This window comes from Hemiscyllium ocellatum, chromosome 7 (genome assembly GCF_020745735.1).
Source record: "Hemiscyllium ocellatum isolate sHemOce1 chromosome 7, sHemOce1.pat.X.cur, whole genome shotgun sequence".
Taxonomy (NCBI): Eukaryota; Metazoa; Chordata; class Chondrichthyes; order Orectolobiformes; family Hemiscylliidae; genus Hemiscyllium; species Hemiscyllium ocellatum.
The window spans coordinates 57,409,909-57,431,447 of NC_083407.1; positions in this window are offsets into that span (position 1 = coordinate 57,409,909).

A 21,539-nucleotide genomic window follows, 5' to 3' on the forward strand; every position below is an offset into this window, starting at 1 on the left:
GCACCCCCAACTGCAATAAGGATACAACCCCTCCTGGACCTCATCTTCCATTTCACCAACCTCTGGACACAATGCACCATCTATCGCCATTTCAGTCACCTCGAGTCAGACCTTATCACCAGGGATATATTTCCCTCCCCACCCTTTTCAGCATTCTGTGATTCCCTCATTAGGTCTACGGGCCCCATCATCACATCTGCCATTCCCTTGCCAGGACGCAAACTCGCGGAAAGTTTCAGAGAACATCTTCAGAACACACATACTAAACAATCCCATCATCCTGTGGCCTACCACTTCAACTCCCCCTCCCAATCCGCCAATGATATGCAAGTACTGGGCCTCCTCCACCCTCCAACCACATGGAATCAATGTCAAATTTACCAATTTCCTCATCTCCCCTAACCGCACCTTATCCCAGATCCAACACTCCAACTCAGCACTACCCTCTTAAACTGTTCTACCTTTCCATCTTCCTTCCCACCTATCTGCTCCGCCCTCTGCCCTGACCTATCACCATCATCCCCACCTTCACCTACCTATCACATTCCTAGCTACCTTCCCCCCAGGCTCCCCTCTTCCCATTCATCTCTCAGCCCCATTGTAACACCATCTGCCCACAACCTCACATTCCTGACGAAGGACATGTGCTTGAAATGTCAGCTCTCGTGCTCCTCGGATGCTGCCTGACCTGCTGTGTTTTTCCGGGGCCACACTTTTAACTCTGATCTCCAGCATCTGCAGTCCTTACTTTCTTCGTACCCTTTATATGGTCCCATGTCATAGTGGTATGTGAATTGAAGAGGAACTTACAGTTGATAATATCACCATTCATCTGTTTTTCTATGCCAGAACATAGTTCTATTTGTCCTTCTAGGTGGTCACATCTTTAGAGGATGATGTCAGAGGAGCCTTGGTAAATCACTGCAAAGCATCTAGCAAATAGTACACACTGCTATTAATGTGAGTCAGTTGTTAAAGGAATGAATGTTGAAGGTGATAGATGTGATAGCAGTCAAAAGGGCTGAAATATCATAAATGGTGTCAAACTTGTTGAGTGCTGTAGGAATTGCACTCATGCAGACAAGTGGAAAGTATATGATCACACTCCTTACTAGTGGATTGTGGACATGAATTCAAATCCCACCATGATAGATGGTGAAATTTGAATTCAAAGAACTGAGACTTGGAATTAAAACAATGTCTTTTTACAAACCATATAACTAATCATTGTGAATCATTTCAAAAAACCCTTCAGTAATGCACTTTAGTGAAGGAAATCTGCCATTCTTCCTTCGTCAGCCCTACATGTGGCACCAGATCCACTATAACGTGTTTGATTCTTAAATGTCTATTGATATAGCAAGCTTCCAATGTATCAAATCAGACAATTCAGTCTGCAATTGCCACAAAGCCTAAAGAGGGACCAGCCAGCATTTACCTCAGCATTGGAAATGGCAATGGCACACACAGCCCTATCGATCCTGCAAACTCCTCTGACTACATTTGGGGGGCCATGTGCCAAACTAAAAGAGGTGACCCTCAGGCTAGTCAAGTAACAGCCTGACATAGTCATTCTCACTGAATCAAACCCTACAGACAATGTCCCAGACTTCACCATAACTATCTCTGGGCATGTCCTATTTCATTGGCAGAATGGACGGATCAGTGGTGGCAAATAGTTGTGTACAATCAGCAAGAGGTTTTCCTGGAATTTGTTAATGCTAACACGAGATCCTATTCTACAAGGCTAAACATAAGCAAGGACTGTTTCTTGCTGATTACTAATGACCCTCTCCAAGCTGATTAATCGGTACTCATTCATGCTGAATACCACTTAAATGAGACACTCAGGGTGGCAAGGGCAAATAATGTGATCTTGATTAGAGGACTTCAATGTCTGTCACTGAATGACTCACCACTACTAACTGAACTAGCCAAGTGCTAAAGAACATAACGGCTAGACTGTGTCTATGGCGCATGGTGAAGGTAAACCAACATGAAGAAAAAACATACTTGAGCTCATCCTTGTCAATCTACTCACCATGGTTGCATTTGTCCATGATATGGAGATGGTGGTGTTAGACTGGGGTGGACAAAATCAAAAATCACACATCAATGGGCTACAGTCCAACAGGTTTATTTGAATCTGCAAGCTTTCAGAGACCCCACTCCTTCCTCAGGCAGCTAGTTTGTCCATGATATTAGTGGCAGGAATAACCACTACATTGTCATTGTGGGAAAGAGATCCTATTTTCAAATGTAGATATCGTCCATCATGTTGCATGAACTAACACTGTGCGAAATAGGACGGACTTTGAACAAATTTGGCAAATCAAAATCTGGAAACTATCAGATACTATGTATTACTAAGAGCGGCAGAATTAAATTCAACCATAATCTGTAACCTCATGCTTGATTATATCCTCCAATCTACCATTTGCATTAAGCAAGGAGATTAGCCCTGATTCAACATAGAGTGCAGGAGGGCATACTAGGAGCAGCATGTTGTACCCATCAAAATAAAAAAAGTTAACATGATGAATCTCCAACATAGTTCTATTTGCATGCCAGCAGCAGAAGCATCAGGCCAAGAGGTCCCACAACCAACAGATCAGATCTGTGCTCTACAGTCCTAAATGCTGGTGAATAATTAAATAACCAGGAGGAGGTGAAGCCCCCATAAGCTTTCACATGCTCAATGATGGGTGAGCTCACCACATCACTGCAAAAAACAAGGCTGAAGCATTATGACCATCATTAGTGTGCTGATGGACAATCAACCTTGATCTCCTCCTGAAGTACCAGCATCAAGGATACCAGCATTCAACCTCTTCAAATCACTCTGCATGTCAAGATAACATGTTGGGAGTTACTGAATATGGCAAATGCTGTAGACATTCTGCCAATAATACTTAAACCTTGTGATCCGAAACTAGCCCTTCCCTCACCAAGCTGCTCCATTCCAGTTACAACATTAACATTTACCTGGCAAATGTAGAAACTTGCACAGAGCAGAGTAAATCAAGTCCAGTAGTGTTGTGCCCCACCAGTCTGCTGTCAATCAACAACAACCTGACTGAATGTGACATCAATAGTGTTATCAAGTGGCAATTCTCAGCCCTCTCAGCTTCTGCCCATTTTACAGTCTTGGTCAAAAATAGTTTAAAGGGTTGAACTCCAGAGGTGAGATGAGCATCTGCACTTGATTTGAAGGCAGCTTTGAATCAGTATGAATCAAGGAGCATCAGCAAAACTGGAGTCAATGGAAATCAGGGGAACACTCTCCACTTGATGGAGCCATGTTTAACATATGAAAAACTGTTGATGATTTCATTCACCTCAGTCCCAGGGCATCACTGCAGGAGTCCATTAAGATAGTGTCCCATGGACAATCATTCTTCAGCAGCTTCACCAATGATCTTCCCTCTACCATGAGTTAATAAAAGGGAATGATCTCAAATGTTTGCACAATGTTCTGCAGCATTTTTAACTCCTCAGATACTGAAAAGTCTGTGCCCAAATGCAGCAAGATCTGATTAACAGACTTTGGCTAATAAATAGTAAGCAACATTTACACCAGCTCAGTGCCAAGCCATAACCATCTCCACCACGGGAGAACCTAACCCTCTCCACCTGATTTTCAGAGGCATTACTATCGCTAAACCTCACAATATTAATGTCCTGTGATCACCATTGACCAGAAACTGAATTGAACCATCCAGAAAAATACTGTGGCTATAAGAGCAGAGCAGATGCCAGGAACTTTGCAGTGAATACCTCACCTTTTCACTGAAAATCTGTCCACCATTTACAAAGCGCAACTCATAAATATGATGGAACACTCTCCACTTGCATGGCGAGGTACACTTTCAACTGCATTGATATAATTGGCAACTCATCCATCACCTTGAAAATTCCCTTCCTTCACCACCAACCTATAGTGGCAGTTTCTTGATGAATAGGAGTTCACTAGCATCTAGAGATTCAGGTTGGGGATAAAGTGTAACACATAAAAAATGGTATTAATCCAGACTAAGTTGCAAATGATAGCAGATAATTGGCCAGAACCATAGCTAGCAATCTTGTTCAACCCATGCTTGTTTGGCACCATATCCACAAGCCTCCACTTTTTCCACCACCAACGCTCAGTAGCAGCAGCGTGTACTACCTATAGGAGTCACTGCAGGAATTTACCAAAGATTCTCAGACAGTGCCTTCCATGCCCGAAACGTCGATTCTCCTGCTCTTTGGATGCTGCCTGACCTGCTGTGCTTTTCCAGCAACACATTTTCAGCTCTGATCTCCAGCATCTGCAGTCCTCACTTATTCTTCCAAACCCATGGCCAATTCTACCCAGAAGGACAAGGGCAGCAGGCATATGGGCACGCCATTACCTTCAAATTCCCCTCCAAGCTGTTCACCATCCTGACTTGGAAATATATCACTGTTGCTGAGTCAAAATCCTGGAATTCCCTCCCTAATAGCATTGTGGGTCAACCCACAGCAGGTGAACAGCAGCAGTCCAACAAGGCAGTTCACTGCTACCTTGTCAAAGGCAACTAGGTACGTGCAATAAATGCTAACCAGTCAGTGATGCCCAGACTTCACTAATAAATAAAAAAGAACAGGACATAAACTGCATAAATGATATTCAGTCATATTCTTAGTTAGCTATAACACAATGGCCAGAAAGCTCAATAAAGAAATTACTAAGAGATTTGTCATGTACAAATGAAGGATGCATTTGCAGGATGAGGAATGCATTTGCTTCTGCCAATATTGTATGTAAGTTTGGTCAAGCAGCATCCTAATGTACAGCGATGAAAAGCCTTCTTTGAGGAAATAAAACACTTGACTATTGTGAATGATTCATTGGCACTTGATGACAGGCTAGTGAGTCTGATTTTGCCCAGGTCAGAAATCTTGAAGAAAATATATTTGGGACACGTTGTTATCACAAAATGCAAAGCAATATCTTAGTTTTTTTGTTTGGTGGCCAGGAAAAAAAATGGAGATCTATAGGAGAGAGGTGTGTGCAGTGCATAGGCCAGAATGAGACTACTTTCTCAAATCAATTCCCATCCAAGATGCAGGAATAACTGGGCTGTGATCTATTTATGGTCAATGGAAACTCCTTGCTGCCTGTCATTTACAATAGATTCAGGTGAGTCAAGGTTGAGCATCTATACATTATGACCATTAAAGAAACTTTTCAGATTTTAAAATAAATCTTCACAACATTTGCCTCTGACAATGGTCAATGCACAATTTGTCTTCACACACTTCATGAATAACTGAACTTGTGCACCTCACAATTTCACTGGAGATCCCCAATCTAATGGTAAAACCAAAAAAGGGATCTTGAACCTCCAAGTACTGCTGAATAAAAAGAAGTTTTTTTTTACTTCCATTCTAAATTACAGATCTACAGATTACAATATGAGATAGCACCATCAACACTGTTAATGTACAGAAAGATCCAAACACAGATTTCCATCCAACTCAAAACAGTACTTTTAAGTAGTAGACCAGGATTATCAATACATTTGAGACTTAGAACAGTCATACCATATCTTCAACCTATACAATTTAATGAAAGGAGGGGAGGAATGGGCTAGAAATGCAGGCATAGAAAGAATAATAGTTCAGTGAAATGATAATTGAGGGTTGGAATGTAAAAGCATTGATGTGCTACTGAGACTTTATAAAGCTCTGGTTAGGCTCCATTTAGAATACTGTATCCAGTTTTGGGCCCCACACCTCAGGAAGGACACGCTGGTACTGGAACATGTCCAGCGGAGATTCACATGGATGACCCCTGGAATAGTAGGCCTAAAAAACGATGAATGGCTGAGGATCCTGGGATTGTATTCATTACAGTTTAGAAAGTTGAGGGGAGATCTAATGGAAACTTACAAGATAATGTGTGCCTTAGAAAGGGTGGATGTTTGGAAATTGTTTCTGTCAGGCGAGGATACCATGATTCGTGGGCACAGCCTTAGAATTAGAGGGGGTCAATTTAGAATGGAAATGAGGAGACATTTCTTCAGCCAGAGAGTGGTGGGCCTATGGATTTCATTGCCACAGAGCGCAGTGGAGGCCGGGATGTTAAATGTCTTCAAGGCAGAGATTGATAAATTCTTAATCTGCAAGGAATTAAGGGAAACAGGGAAAGTGAGGGTAAGTGGCATTGAAATGCCCATCAGCCATGATTGAATGGCAGAGTGGACTCGATGGGCTGAATGGCTTTACTTCCACTCTTATTTCTTCTGGTCTTATGGTCTTATAATCACAAAGATCTTATTTAGCACATATTTCAAAAGATAATATAATTACAAAGAAAGGTATTAAAGATGACAGTCAATCATATATTTGAGAAAGACGGACATTGAGCCAGAAATGCGTAATGAATCAGATAATTCAAATCTCTCATAAAGTAATCCAATTCAAGAAACAAGAATGCAGAAAGAGACTATTGATCTTCCCGATCTGACAAGGACACAATCAGGGAGAGTTGTGAAGTCTCCTGCCAGATTGAATCTGTGATGTTCAAAACTTGGAGGAGATATAAATACAAACATAGAAATATGATTAAAGACTTGGGGTCCAATATGATGTCAGAGTTGTAAGGATTAATACCTGGGACTAGAGAGCACCTCGTATAATGATGATGGAAAAGAATTCATGAGAGAGCGACCAGGAGGGAGAATGCCTTCAGCAGAGTTAGACATAGCTTGATAGAGCTGTATATAGTTCCTTAATAAATAATAAACTAGTCGTTGTTTGACCATACCAAAATCCATGCTGATCAGATATTTTAAATTAATTTAGTCCCATTTGCCAGTATTTGGCCATATTCTTCTAGCCCCTTCCTAATTACATCTGGACGGGTATATGAATAAGAAGGGTTTAGAGGAATGTGGACCAAATGTTGGCAATTAGGGCAAGATTAATTTAGGAGACCTGGTTGGCATGGACAAGTTGGACCGAAGGGCCTGTTTCCATGCTGTACAGCTGTATGACTCTGTGACTGTAGGTCTTGGTATCGTCAATCAACAAGGAGACTATTATTTATTAAGGAACTACATACAGCTCTATCTAACTATGTATAACTCTGCTGAAGGCATTCTCCCTCCTTGTCTCTCAATCATTTGTCCTTTGACATCATCATTATGGGACGTGTCGTATAGTCCCAGTTTTGATCATTTCCCCAGTGCTAGGTTAACCAACAAACAACATTATCCTTGTTTGTTTGATTAAGTGTATAATATATGTATTTCACTGTTGTTTAATGGAGTAATGGTCACAAATTTTTGCTGTAAATCCTTTCACATCATTAGATTTTGGAAAACACAATGGAATAATAAGAGATCAATTCACAGCACTCAAGTGGCATACCTGACATAAGGGACAATTGCTAAACTCTGTATTACATTCTTCATTGTTGTTTACACCCCTGAAGAATGAATGGGCTGTTAGTAAACAGTCTGTTGTTCACAGAAGTTTCTGCCAGATGCTCATCAATAACAAAGGGAAATGAAATGCTATGTAGTTTGTAGTATTGGTAACACTTCATATTAAATAGGGAGTCCTACTATCAACAGCACTTTTACAAATCAAACACTTGTAAAGCCACTTTAGCATGGTTTCTTCTTTTCTTTCTACATACTTCTACTGCTTGATTAAATTAGATTTGTTACAACATAAAGGTCAGTAACCTCATCAAGAGGCTGACTGGGTGGAGTTATTACGATCAATTGTATTATATTTTATAGTTGTATGAGATCAACATGAAATAAGTCCTCAGAGGCAGTATGCTGTCACCCTTTATTTACATTTGGAGAGTCCTTGACGCTGATCCAGCTTCCTCAGAGCCAGCTCCTTTAGTGAACAGAACCTCTGACACTCCTGTTTATATCTTTCAGCCAGGGCTCCCTGATTGGACCAGGTTAATAGTCCTAATCAGGGAACTCATATTCTACAAGATCCACCTGGCTGACCTTGTTGCAATCATTACATTCCTTCCCCATGGGTCTGAGGATATAAGCCGTGATTTTTTTTGTGGCTCCTCCTTGGGCATTTTAGCATTGGATCAGGCTCTTCCAACTCTGCCTCTGATACAGACGGTGTGGAACACACAGTTGCACGCCTTTTATGTTTGGACCATCTTGGAAGAAATTCATTCTCCTCCTCAGGTGGCAAAGGTGTCGAGGTGACGAAACCTGCCTTGTGCATTGCAGATTCCAAGGTCCTTCAACGCTCAATGGAGAGGGAGAACTCATGGGTTCTGGAACAGTCAGAAAGGCAGTTGAGGAAACAGGCACATTTTGCTCCCATCCTGTTTGTGAGTTTGTAGCTTTCATATGGTCCACGTGCTTGTTAAGACTGTCATACGTACCTGAACTTTATACATCACTGGACCTGACCTCTTGTCGACCATACCTCTTGTCCATGCATCTTTTCCCATGGTTCCTACTCCAAAGTTTGTCCATTGAAGTAAACAGTCTCTCTCATTTAGCAAAGTGCTATATCCAGCCTTGGCGTTCCTGATACCATTTCACCACCTCCTCCAACCAAAACTAGGAAATTCAGATTTAATCTGGCTCAGAGTCTTCTCCCCAACAAGCAATTCTGCTGGAGCTATGCCTGTTGTTCCTTGAGGGGTGGTCATATAATCAAATGAGAACTGGGACAGTTTGATATCTAGTGAAGCTATAGGCTGTTTATTTAAGCCTGTCTTAAAAGTTCTGCCAGACCATTGGATGATGGATGGTATGGATTGTCCTTATATGACAAATATCACTTGACTTTAGGAAATACTCAAATTCCCTGCTGGTAAATGATGGCCTGTTATCTCTAGCCAATGTTTCCAAAAGTCCATATATTGCAAAAGATGAGCACAGTTTTTCTATCATTATCCCCATGTTTGATGAATGAATTCTATACAGATCCAGTCAATTCGAGTAGGCATCCACAATGACTCAGAACATTAAGCCCATGAAAGGACCTGCATAGTTGATGTGTAACTGAGTCCAGGGTTAACAAAGCCATTGCAATGAATGTAGTGGAGTTTCTAGCTGTAATTTATGTCCTTGGTGGCACTCTGGGCACTGCACCACCAATGCAGCTATGTCTCTATCCAATCCTAGTCACCAGATATAACTTCTTGCAAACATCTTCATTTTGGAAACCGCTGGATGACCCCAGTGGAGTTCAGCCAACATCTGGCAGTAACCAATGCTGTCTCATATCCACATAAGGGCAGCAGCTATAACGGCCCAGATCCTGAAAAAAATTTAAATTACGTGGCTGAGGATTGGTATTGTTTTGCTGTGGGCTGATCTAGAGTCCCTCTATTCAGGTATGTCCTAAACGAGGCCATGCAATTGCCTTTACTCAAATGGCATTAAGTTGGGCTGGTGAGTGTCCACTTCCATTGGAATACCCTGTAATTCATATGCTCCACTTACTACGTTTTCCCATGATAAAGTCAGTTGTAATGTCTGTTTGAAGTCCAACTGGGCTTCAGCAAGTAGGTGCTTCATTAATCTCACATATCAGATGGTCTCTAAGCATCTCATTAAGGGTACATCCAAAGTCATATGCCTCTGCCAGTCATCTCAACCTCATCAAAAATCTCAATATAGAATTGCTGGTTCTCGAATTGTTGAGTAAATCTTATGGCATCACAGAATTAGAGGATGGTTGGGTTCATAATGTTTCTTAATTAAATCCATCAACTCTTGAAAGGTTTTAGGATGTGGTGCTTCATGGAAAGTTAAATTCTTCATAACTAAAAGAAACTGAGGGTCCACAAGCTGTCAGGAGAATTAACCATTGTTTTTCATCTACCCCAAAGTCATTTGCCTGGAAAAAATAATGCATTCTTTCCACACACTGGGTCCAATCTTCAATGGCAGGATCCAATGAGTCAAGCTTCCCAAATACCGGCATGATGCCAGAAATGCTTACCCAACTCGCAGATGACTATTGTGAGTGAATTTCTTCAGGAATGTATTTTTTTTTTCTCTCATTGTCACTGAAATAAGTCCTTAGAGGTGATATCCTGTCTTCCTTTATTTACATGTAGAGAGTCCTTGACGCTGATCCACCTTCCTCAGAGCCAGTTCCTTGAGTAAACAGAACCTCTGACATTCCTATTTATTTATTTTATTTTTTTTTTCTGATCAAATATAGGTCATGTGATGTGTAGGTACAGCTAGGATTTGAACCCCAAAGATCACTGATAGCGAGCTAGTACTTTAACCAACTAAGCCAGAACATCATGTTGACACTCCTGTTTATTTTTTTTCTTTCTACCGCCGAACTGCGGTAGTGCTTATTTTTCCCCAGCACCCATGGTGTGTGTGTGCGTAGTTGTGAGAAACATTCCTATTTATTTATTTTTTTTGTTTTTCTGTATATTTTTTTTCCCCACACTACCGCCTAATTGCGGTAGTGCTTATTTTCCCCAGCACCCATGGTGTGTGTGTGCAGGTGTGAGAGACATAGTGAGAGACACAAAGTGCACAAATCTTTATTTAATTTCCACCACCAGGAAAAATAGGAAAACACCCGAGTGGCCTGTGACAAGCAGTGCCCTTCACATCAAAGGGCAATGCTGTGTGAACAAACAGTGAAGGGGAGGGCAGGGACTAAATCAAAATAGAGTTGGAGGGGGAAACATTCCTATTTATTTTTTTTTTTTTCTTTTTTTTCTTTTGTGAAGGGGAGGGCAGGGACTAAATCAAAATAGAGTTGGAGGGGGAATCCCGAGTTTATTTATTTTTTTTTTTGCACCGATGGTGTGGTATGTGATCTCCTGTTTATTTTCTTTTTTTCTCTTCACCAGTGGCAAGTGACAAGCAGTGCCCTTCTTATCAAAGGGCAATGCTGCATGATCTCCTGTTTGTTTTTTTGTGTGTGCAGCTGTGAGACACAGTGAGAGACATAAAGTGCACAAATCTTTATTTAATTTCCACCACCAGGAAAAGTAGGAAAACACCCGAGTGGCCTGTGACGAGCAGTGCCCTTCACATCAAAGGGCAATGCTGTGTGATCAAAACAGTGAAGGGGAGGGCAGGGACTAAATCAAAATAGAGTTGGAGGGGGAATCCCGAGTTTATTTTTTTTTTTTTTCTTTTTTTTTTTTCTTTTTTCTTTTCTCTTCTGCGGTAGTGCTTATTATTTTTATCCCCAGCACCCATGGTGTGTGTGTGCAGGTGTGAGACACAGTGAGAGACAAGGTGTACAAATCTTTATTCAATTTCCACCACCAGGAAAAGTAGGAAAACACCCGAGTGGCCAGTGATGAGCAGTGCCCTTCACATCAAAGGGCAATGCTGTGTGATCAAAACAGTGAAGGGGAGGGCAGGGACTAAATCAAAATAGAGTTGGAGGGGGAAATGATGCACTCCACTCCCTGCGGCGCCCACCTCTCCCTGAACAACTCCAGGGTGTTGGTGGACACCGCGTGCTCCTTCTCCAAGGACACCCGGGCCCTAACGTAACCGCGGAAGAGGGGCAGGCAGTCGGCCCTAACGACCCCCTCCACGGCCCGCTGCCTGGACCTGTTTATGGCCAGTTTGGCCAGGCCCAGGAGCAGACCCACGAGGAGGTCTTCAGACCTGCCCTCCCTCCTCCGCACCGGGTGCCCGAAGATCAGGAGCGTGGGACTGAAGTGCAAACAAAAGCAGAGGAGGAGGTTTTTGAGAAAATCAAAAAGGGAGTGCAAACGCCCACACCCAATATACACATGGTCCACGGACTCCACAGCGCCACAGAACAAGCAGTTGGGCTGGGAGTCCGTGAACCACCGCAATCTGCGGTTGCAGGGGACTGCTGCGTGCAACACCCTCCACCCCAGATCCCCGAGAGAAAGGGGGAGGACTCCTGCGTAGAGGGCCCTCCACTGGGGACCCCCACCGCCCAGTGGCAAATGGGCACGCCAGGGCGTGTCCGGGCGGTGGATGAGGGAGAAGAGGTGGACGGTGTGCAGCAGCAGTCTGTACAGGACCCGCCTTTTAACGTCCTTGAACGGGACAAACCTAAAATTACGGAGGCGGCTCAGGTTGTGGGGCACAGGCTCCCGCGGGAAGTACGGGACCCTGGGGCCGATGTGAAATTCCGTCCGGGCAGGGGTGAGCGCGGACGGGATCCCACCGCACACCTGAGCGTCCTCCAACTGGTGCACTACGTCGGGTCCGAGCACCGCCGTTTTAAGGCGTCGGATGCCGGTGGCCACGTACCGGACGTCTACCGCTGCCCTGCTCGCTATGTCTTGCGGCAACGTCCAGCCCAGGCCCCCGGCACCCAGCACGTCCCCGACCCTGGTCACCCTCGCCGCCACGGCCCTCCCCTCCGACAGCCACTCGAACCCGCGAGCACGGAGGTGCGGATTCCTGAGCAACGGCTCCCTGACGACAGCCGCTACTCCTGCCGGAGGGTAGGCGCGACGCGATTCGACCATGTTCCAGACAGTGATCAGGTCCTGGTAAAAGACAGGCAGCACCTTGAGGGCGACCTCCAAACCGTCACGGTCGACGAACAGGAGCTGCGTGTCGTAGTTGAGGTTACGCACCTGGCGGAAAAAATACGTCGCCAGGGCGCACCACCTAGGAGGAGGCTCGACGTAAAGGTATCGCTGCAAGGTCTGAAGGCGGAAGGTCGCGACCTGGGTGCGGACGCACACCAGCGACTGACCGCCCTCCTCAATGGGGAGACTCAGAACCTGCGCAGCGACCCAGTGCATCTTTTTGTCCCAGAAGAAGTCGACCAACGTTCTCTGGATGTCAGCGACAAAGCCAGGAGGAGGGACCAAAGTGACCAGCCGGTACCACAGCATGGCGGCCACCAGCTGGTTTATGACCAGCACTCGGCTCCTGTAAGATAGCACTCGGAGCAGTCCTGTCCAGCGGCCTAGGCGAGCCGAGACTTTGGCCTCCAGCTCCTGCCAGTTGGCCGGCCAGGATTCCTCGGTCGGGCTGAGGTAGACCCCCAGGTAGAGGAGATGGGTGGTACTCCAGCTGAACCCCCGAAACTCCTCCGGCAGGGAGTCCACCCGCCACGGACCCACCAGTAGCCCGGAACATTTGGCCCAGTTGATCCTGGCGGAAGACGCCGCCGAGTACACGGCCTGGCACTCGCGCATCCTCCCCAGGTCAGCCGGGTCGGTGAAAGTGAGGAGCACGTCGTCGGCGTAGGCCGAGAGGACCACCCCCGCGCCCGCGCCGCGCAGAACCAGCCCCGACAACCTCCTCCGCAAGAGGTGCAGGAAAGGCTCCACGCACAGGGAATACAGCTGGCCGGACAGGGGGCAGCCTTGACGCACTCCTCTCCCGAAGCGAAGGGGCGCCGTCAGGGACCCGTTAACTTTAACCAGACACTCTGCGGCGGCGTACAAAAGTCGGATCCGGGCGACGAACTGCGTCCCGAACCCGAACGCCCGCAGAGTCCCGAGCAGGTACTCGTGATCGACCCTGTCGAACGCCTTCTCCTGGTCGAGAGACAGGAAGGCGCTCGGCAGACCAGCCCGTCGACAGAAATGGATCAGGTCCCGGACCAGATGGACGTTGTCTTGTATCCTCCGGCCCGGGACCGTGTAGGACTGGTCCGGGTGAATCATGTGGGCCAGCACGGAAGCCAGGCGAGAAGACAACACCCTGGCAAAGATTTTGTAGTCCGTGCTGAGGAGGGAGACCGGACGCCAGTTCTTCAAAGAACGAAGGTCCCCCTTCTTTGGCAGCAGGACGATGACCGCCCTGCGCCAAGAAAGGGGCAGCTCTCCGGCATTTAGACACTCCCCCAGGACCTGTGCGTAGTCGCTCCCCAGGACGTCCCAGAACGCCCTGAAGAACTCCACAGTCAGCCCGTCCAGCCCCGGGGATTTGCCCCTCGAGAGCCGGTCGAGGGCGCCGGTCAGCTCCTCTAAGGTGACGGGAGCGTCGAGCCTTTCGGCGTCCTCCGGGCTGAGCTGCGGCAGGTCCTCCCACAGAACTCTGCGAGCGTCCTCGCTGGACGGATCCGGAGAGAACAGGGCCGTGTAATAGGATCGGACGTGGGCCCTGATACCCTCCGGATCCGAGACGAGGGACCCGTCGTCGGCCAGCAGCACAAGGAGCTGCTGACGGGTGCCACGCCTTTTTTCCAGCGAGTAGAAGAAGGGGGAGCCGCGGTCCAGGTCCTGGAGGAGCTGGAGCCGCGACCTCACGTACGCGCCCCGAGCCCCGACGAGCTGCAGGTCCCGGAGCGCGGCCTTCTTCTCTTCGTACACCCCGCGCAGGGCCGGGTCCGCGTCGGGCTGACCGAGGCGTGACTCCAGGTCGAGCATCTCCCTCTCCAACTCCCCGATCCTGGATTTCCGCCTCTTCGTCGACCCCCTCGCGTACTCCTGACAGAAGACGCGGACGTGAGCCTTGCCCACGTCCCACCATAGCCTCAGGGAGGGGAAGCTTCCCCGCTTCCTTCTCCAGCCGGCCCAGAAACGACGAAACGAGTCCCGGAACCGCTCGTCCTCCAGCAGCAGGTTGTTAAAGTGCCAGTACGCGGAGCCCAACCTGGCGCCGAACGGAAGGAGTTCCGCCCACACCAGGTGATGGTCCGTGCACGACACCTGCCGCGTGGAGGCCTTCGGAAAGCAGGAGGCGTACGCCCGCGAAACGTACAGGCGGTCGATTCTGGACGCTCCGACCCCAGGCCTCACGAAGGTGAAGGCGATGGAGTCAGGATGGAGATTCCGCCAGACGTCCACCAGGTCCAAGGACTTGACCAAGTCCCCCAACCTCCTCCCCGACGTCGAACTCGTGCGGGCACCGCCGTGGTCCCTGTCCTCGAGGACGCAGTTAAAATCTCCCCCGAGGACGACGCACTGGTTCTCGTCGATGGAAGCGAGATGAGCGGACACTTCTTCGAAGAAGCTCGCTTGCCTCGGCCCGGCCAGGGGAGCGTAGACGTTCACCAAGTGAAGCACCGCGCCCCCCAGCCGAACCGTCAGGTGAAGCAAACGGCCTGGCACTGGCTCCCTGACCCCCAAGATCTCCGGCTGAAAATGCGGGGCCAACAAGATAGCCACCCCGCCAGATCTGCGGGTGAGGTGACTCATGTAGACCCCCCCTCGCCACTCCAGGAGCCAGGTGGCTTCGTCTCCCGGGGTAGTGTGGGTTTCTTGCAGGAAGCACACCGCATACCTCCCGTCCCGAAGGGCCGAGAGGGTCTGGAATCTGCGCTGTGACTCCCTGCTGCCGTTGATGTTGAGGCTAGCTATAGTTGTCTCCATGTCGAAAGTATAGTGCAACCACCACCAGTAAACAGTTAACAAAAGCTATGTACATATTTACTGGGAGGACGAGAGAGGGGCACAGAAGTCCCTCGCCCTCACCAGGAGTGCTCCCAGGAAGTTCCTGACTCGCTTTCGCTCATTGACGTCAAGCCCGGGCGCCTGGCGCGCAGCGTGGGCCGACCAGTAGACTCTTTCGAAGGAGCTCCAGCGGTCGAGCGCCAGTTGGGCTCTATCCCGGCGACTCCGAGTTTCCTCGACAAATTCCCGGAGTTCCTCAAGGGGGATGAGGGGGAGATCGGTGGGGGGCACCTGGGACTCGAAAATGTCGCTGGAGACGGACTCCGCGTCGTCCCCGGTGTCCGCCACCGATCCAGAACCCTCCTCCGGGAGGTCGCCTTCGGTCACCGACCCCTCCCCCACCGAGAGGATGGGGGCTGGTCCGGCACCGCCAACTGGCCTCAAACCTCCAGTGACCCCACCCCCAGGGTCACCTTCAGTCCCTTCCTCGGCGCACCCCTTCCCGGAACGCCCCGAGTTCGGGTCGCCGGGCGGCAGAGGCTCGGGGCCCCGCTCCTCTCCCGACACCGGGACGCCCGGCTCCTCGGGGAAAAGGTCCTCCCCCAGGGCCAAGGCCCCCGGAAAAACAGTCTGGGAGGGAGGAACGAGGATAACACCTTCCTCCCCTCCACCGCTCGACGACCCAGCAGTGAATAAAAGTCTGTCGACTGCACCATGGCCCGTGTTGTTAATAAAATCCTCCCCAGGGGCTGGAGGAGTTATGGCGGTGGAAGGCCCAGCTGTCGCCCCTGGGGGTTTGGGCAGGTCGGGCCATGGTGCAGGACAGTGGGGGGGCACCGTCGGCTCATCCCCTGGAGAGGGGCAGCGCCGCCGGCGCGCTGATGGGATTTCTCCCCCCTCCAAGGGCCGGCGCCTCTTCCCCAGAGAGACAGGGGGGGATTTATGAGCCTTCTCCTCCCCGCCCGCCTTGGTGGTCATGGGGCCCGAGGTCCCTCCCCCCCACCTTTCCCGGAATACGATTGGCTGGGGGAAGGCAGGGGGCGTGGCCAGGGTGGGGAGGGTCAGCCGTGTCACTTCCTGCCCCGCCCCTGGTATATCAGGTGATGGCGGGCGGGGCAGGGGCCCAGTTCCCTCTCCGGGGCCCAGAGACACGGTCGCTGCAGGAAGTGGAGCAGCGATGGTTCCCCCCAGGTTAGTGCCAGGGGGTGGCTGGGTGGGGCGGGGCTCAGTTTCTGGAGGGGGGATTGAAGCCCCAGGAGTTTCCTTAACGAGGTGGGGGTCGGTGTTGGGGTCGGGGTCAGTGGGACCGGGATCAGGTACGGGTTTGGGGGTTCGGGGGTCAGGGTTCCCGCGCCGGGGCGACGCTGGCACGGCCGCAGGGGCATTGTCGTGCCGGGGCGGGGCAGGTCGTGGGCTACGTGGAGGGGAAGGGGAAGGGGATGGGGATAGGGTGGTCTCCCCGTGGGCGGGCTTGACGCGTTGCGTCTTCCTGAGCGCCTTCCGTTCGGTCGGACGCTCACCCCCCTCCCTGCCAGAGGCTGAGGCATTGGGAGCCTCTGGCTTAGCCCCCGGTGCCGGGGCTTGTGGTGTTGACTTTGGGGGAGGGGGAGGGGGAGTGGGTGCGGCGGCACCACCCGCAGCCGTTGGTGTGGGCTGGGCAGCCTTCTGGGTGGGGCAGTTTTTTCTAATATGCCCCACCTCGCGGCACAGGTGGCACCGCACGCCGTCCGCCGTCCAGAAGGCGCGGTAGGCCGCGCCCTCGTGGAGGATGGTGAAGGATCCCTCCGTGACCTCCTCCCGGGCCAGGCAAATAAACACCTGGCGTCGGAAGGAGTATACATGGCGGAGGGTGGGGTCCTTAAGACCGAGCAGGAGCGGTTGAACACCTGACCGGATCTCCCCCAAGGTGTTGAGGTGGGGAAGAAGGAGCTCGCTGGCAATGAAGGGCGGGACGTTGGAGATCACGACTCTCTGGGCCGTGACCTCCAAGGGGTCGACTGGCAAATATGTCCCGCCCACAGTGAGCCCCCTCTCCACGGCCAGGTGGACCGCCTGCTCGGTCTTAAGGAAGAAGACGGCCTTCCCGTACATGCGGGCCGCAGCGACGATGGCCAGTGGGCCGACCACACCAGCCATGGCCTTACTGCAGGCCTCGATGGTCATGTTGGGATGGGGATAGGCCTTGACCCCCAGGCGTTTGGTCAGGTGCCTGAAGGGGGATGCAGTTGCGGCCGGGGTTGGGCCAGCCGAGCCCAAGGCAGCGGCTACCCCGGCGTAGGTCCGGCTGGGCCCTGCGACCTTCGGGCTCGCCATACTCCGTCGGCCCCCGGCAGCAGCGGTGGAGGTGGGCCTCTGGCAGTATTAGCGATGAAGTCCTTGGGGAGGTGCCCGAGGCCAGTCACCCGAGGCGAGTCCTAGGCAGCGGTGGTGGAGGCAGGCCTCAGGCAAGTCCTCGGCAGGCCCTCAATTGCAGTGTTGGGGGCAGGCCTGTTGGGGGGGCCCCAAGACAAGTCCCAGGCAGCCCCAAAATTGAGTCCTGGGCAGCAGCGGTGGAGGTGGGCCTCGGGTCGCAGCAGTGGTGGAGGTTGTGGGGAGTGGCCTCAGGCGAGTCCCAGGCTGCAGTGGTGGAGGCAGGCCTCAGGCGACAGCAGTTGAGGCAGGCCTCTGTCGAGTCCCAGGCAGGCCCTTGGTTGGGGAGTGGCCTCAGGCAGTGGTGGTGGAGGCAGGCCTCAGGCGACAGCAGCAGTTGAGGCAGGCTCTGGCAAGTCCCAGGCTGGCCCTCGGTCCCAGCAGTGGAGGCAGACCTGTTGGGGAGGGATTCCCAGGCAAGTCCCAGGCAGCAGCGGTGGAGGTGGGCCTCAGGTCGTACCAGTGGTGGAGGTTGTGGGAAGGGGCCTCAGGCAAGTCCCAGGCAGCGGTGGTGGGGGCAGGCCCGTGTGGGGTCTCAGAGACCAGCAGTGGGTGTGGGCCCCAGGTCAGCTGCAACACTGACTTGACCTGGGCAAGGCCCAGGCTGCAGCTCCAAAACTAGGCCCAGGACTCCAAGCTCTCGCCTCCTTCCACCTCCTTCTTCTCTCTTCTTTTCTCTGTCTTCCTCTTCTTGCACAGCTACACACTGCCACTGGTCCAGCCCAAGTGATAGATAAACACCCGAGTGGCCTGTGACAAGCAGTGCCCTTCACATCAAAGGGCAATGCTGTGTGAACAAACAGTGAAGGGGAGGGCAGGGACTAAATCAAAATAGAGTTGGAGGGGGAAACATTCCTATTTATTTTTTTTTTTTTTCTTTTTTTCTTTTGTGAAGGGGAGGGCAGGGACTAAATCAAAATAGAGTTGGAGGGGGAATCCCGAGTTTATTTTTTTTTTTTGCACCGATGGTGTGGTATGTGATCTCCTGTTTATTTTCTTTTTTTCTCTTCACCAGTGGCAAGTGACAAGCAGTGCCCTTCTTATCAAAGGGCAATGCTGCATGATCTCCTGTTTGTTTTTTTGTGTGTGCAGCTGTGAGACACAGTGAGAGACATAAAGTGCACAAATCTTTATTTAATTTCCACCACCAGGAAAAGTAGGAAAACACCCGAGTGGCCTGTGACGAGCAGTGCCCTTCACATCAAAGGGCAATGCTGTGTGATCAAAACAGTGAAGGGGAGGGCAGGGACTAAATCAAAATAGAGTTGGAGGGGGAATCCCGAGTTTATTTTTTTTTTTTTTCTTTTTTTTTTTTCTTTTTTCTTTTCTCTTCTGCGGTAGTGCTTATTATTTTTATCCCCAGCACCCATGGTGTGTGTGTGCAGGTGTGAGACACAGTGAGAGACAAGGTGTACAAATCTTTATTCAATTTCCACCACCAGGAAAAGTAGGAAAACACCCGAGTGGCCAGTGATGAGCAGTGCCCTTCACATCAAAGGGCAATGCTGTGTGATCAAAACAGTGAAGGGGAGGGCAGGGACTAAATCAAAATAGAGTTGGAGGGGGAAAAGATGCACTCCACTCCCTGCGGCGCCCACCTCTCCCTGAACAACTCCAGGGTGTTGGTGGACACCGCGTGCTCCTTCTCCAAAGACACCCGGGCCCTAACGTAACCGCGGAAGAGGGGCAGGCAGTCGGCCCTAACGACCCCCTCCACGGCCCGCTGCCTGGACCTGTTTATGGCCAGTTTGGCCAGGCCCAGGAGCAGACCCACGAGGAGGTCTTCAGACCTGCCCTCCCTCCTCCGCACCGGGTGCCCGAAGATCAGGAGCGTGGGACTGAAGTGCAAACAAAAGCAGAGGAGGAGGTTTTTAAGAAAATCAAAAAGGGAGTGCAAACGCCCACACCCAATATACACATGGTCCACGGACTCCACAGCGCCACAGAACAAGCAGTTGGGCTGGGAGTCCGTGAACCACCGCAATCTGCGGTTGCAGGGGACTGCTGCGTGCAACACCCTCCACCCCAGATCCCCGAGAGAAAGGGGGAGGACTCCTGCGTAGAGGGCCCTCCACTGGGGACCCCCACCGCCCAGTGGCAAATGGGCACGCCAGGGCGTGTCCGGGCGGTGGATGAGGGAGAAGAGGTGGACGGTGTGCAGCAGCAGTCTGTACAGGACCCGCCTTTTAACGTCCTTGAACGGGACAAACCTAAAATTACGGAGGCGGCTCAGGTTGTGGGGCACAGGCTCCCGCGGGAAGTACGGGACCTTGGGGCCGATGTGAAATTCCGTCCGGGCAGGGGTGAGCGCGGACGGGATCCCACCGCACACCTGAGCGTCCTCCAACTGGTGCACTACGTCGGGTCCGAGCACCGCCGTTTTAAGGCGTCGGATGCCGGTGGCCACGTACCGGACGTCTACCGCTGCCCTGCTCGCTATGTCTTGCGGCAACGTCCAGCCCAGGCCCCCGGCACCCAGCACGTCCCCGACCCTGGTCACCCTCGCCGCCACGGCCCTCCCCTCCGACAGCCACTCGAACCCGCGAGCACGGAGGTGCGGATTCCTGAGCAACGGCTCCCTGACGACAGCCGCTACTCCTGCCGGAGGGTAGGCGCGACGCGATTCGACCATGTTCCAGACAGTGATCAGGTCCTGGTAAAAGACAGGCAGCACCTTGAGGGCGACCTCCAAACCGTCACGGTCGACGAACAGGAGCTGCGTGTCGTAGTTGAGGTTACGCACCTGGCGGAAAAAATACGTCGCCAGGGCGCACCACCTAGGAGGAGGCTCGACGTAAAGGTATCGCTGCAAGGTCTGAAGGCGGAAGGTCGCGACCTGGGTGCGGACGCACACCAGCGACTGACCGCCCTCCTCAATGGGGAGACTCAGAACCTGCGCAGCGACCCAGTGCATCTTTTTGTCCCAGAAGAAGTCGACCAACGTTCTCTGGATGTCAGCGACAAAGCCAGGAGGAGGGACCAAAGTGACCAGCCGGTACCACAGCATGGCGGCCACCAGCTGGTTTATGACCAGCACTCGGCTCCTGTAAGATAGCACTCGGAGCAGTCCTGTCCAGCGGCCTAGGCGAGCCGAGACTTTGGCCTCCAGCTCCTGCCAGTTGGCCGGCCAGGATTCCTCGGTCGGGCTGAGGTAGACCCCCAGGTAGAGGAGATGGGTGGTACTCCAGCTGAACCCCCGAAACTCCTCCGGCAGGGAGTCCACCCGCCACGGACCCACCAGTAGCCCGGAACATTTGGCCCAGTTGATCCTGGCGGAAGACGCCGCCGAGTACACGGCCTGGCACTCGCGCATCCTCCCCAGGTCAGCCGGGTCGGTGAAAGTGAGGAGCACGTCGTCGGCGTAGGCCGAGAGGACCACCCCCGCGCCCGCGCCGCGCAGAACCAGCCCCGACAACCTCCTCCGCAAGAGGCGCAGGAAAGGCTCCACGCACAGGGAATACAGCTGGCCGGACAGGGGGCAGCCTTGACGCACTCCTCTCCCGAAGCGAAGGGGCGCCGTCAGGGACCCGTTAACTTTAACCAGACACTCTGCGGCGGCGTACAAAAGTCGGATCCGGGCGACGAACTGCGTCCCGAACCCGAACGCCCGCAGAGTCCCGAGCAGGTACTCGTGATCGACCCTGTCGAACGCCTTCTCCTGGTCGAGAGACAGGAAGGCGCTCGGCAGACCAGCCCGTCGACAGAAATGGATCAGGTCCCGGACCAGATGGACGTTGTCTTGTATCCTCCGGCCCGGGACCGTGTAGGACTGGTCCGGGTGAATCATGTGGGCCAGCACGGAAGCCAGGCGAGAAGACAACACCCTGGCAAAGAT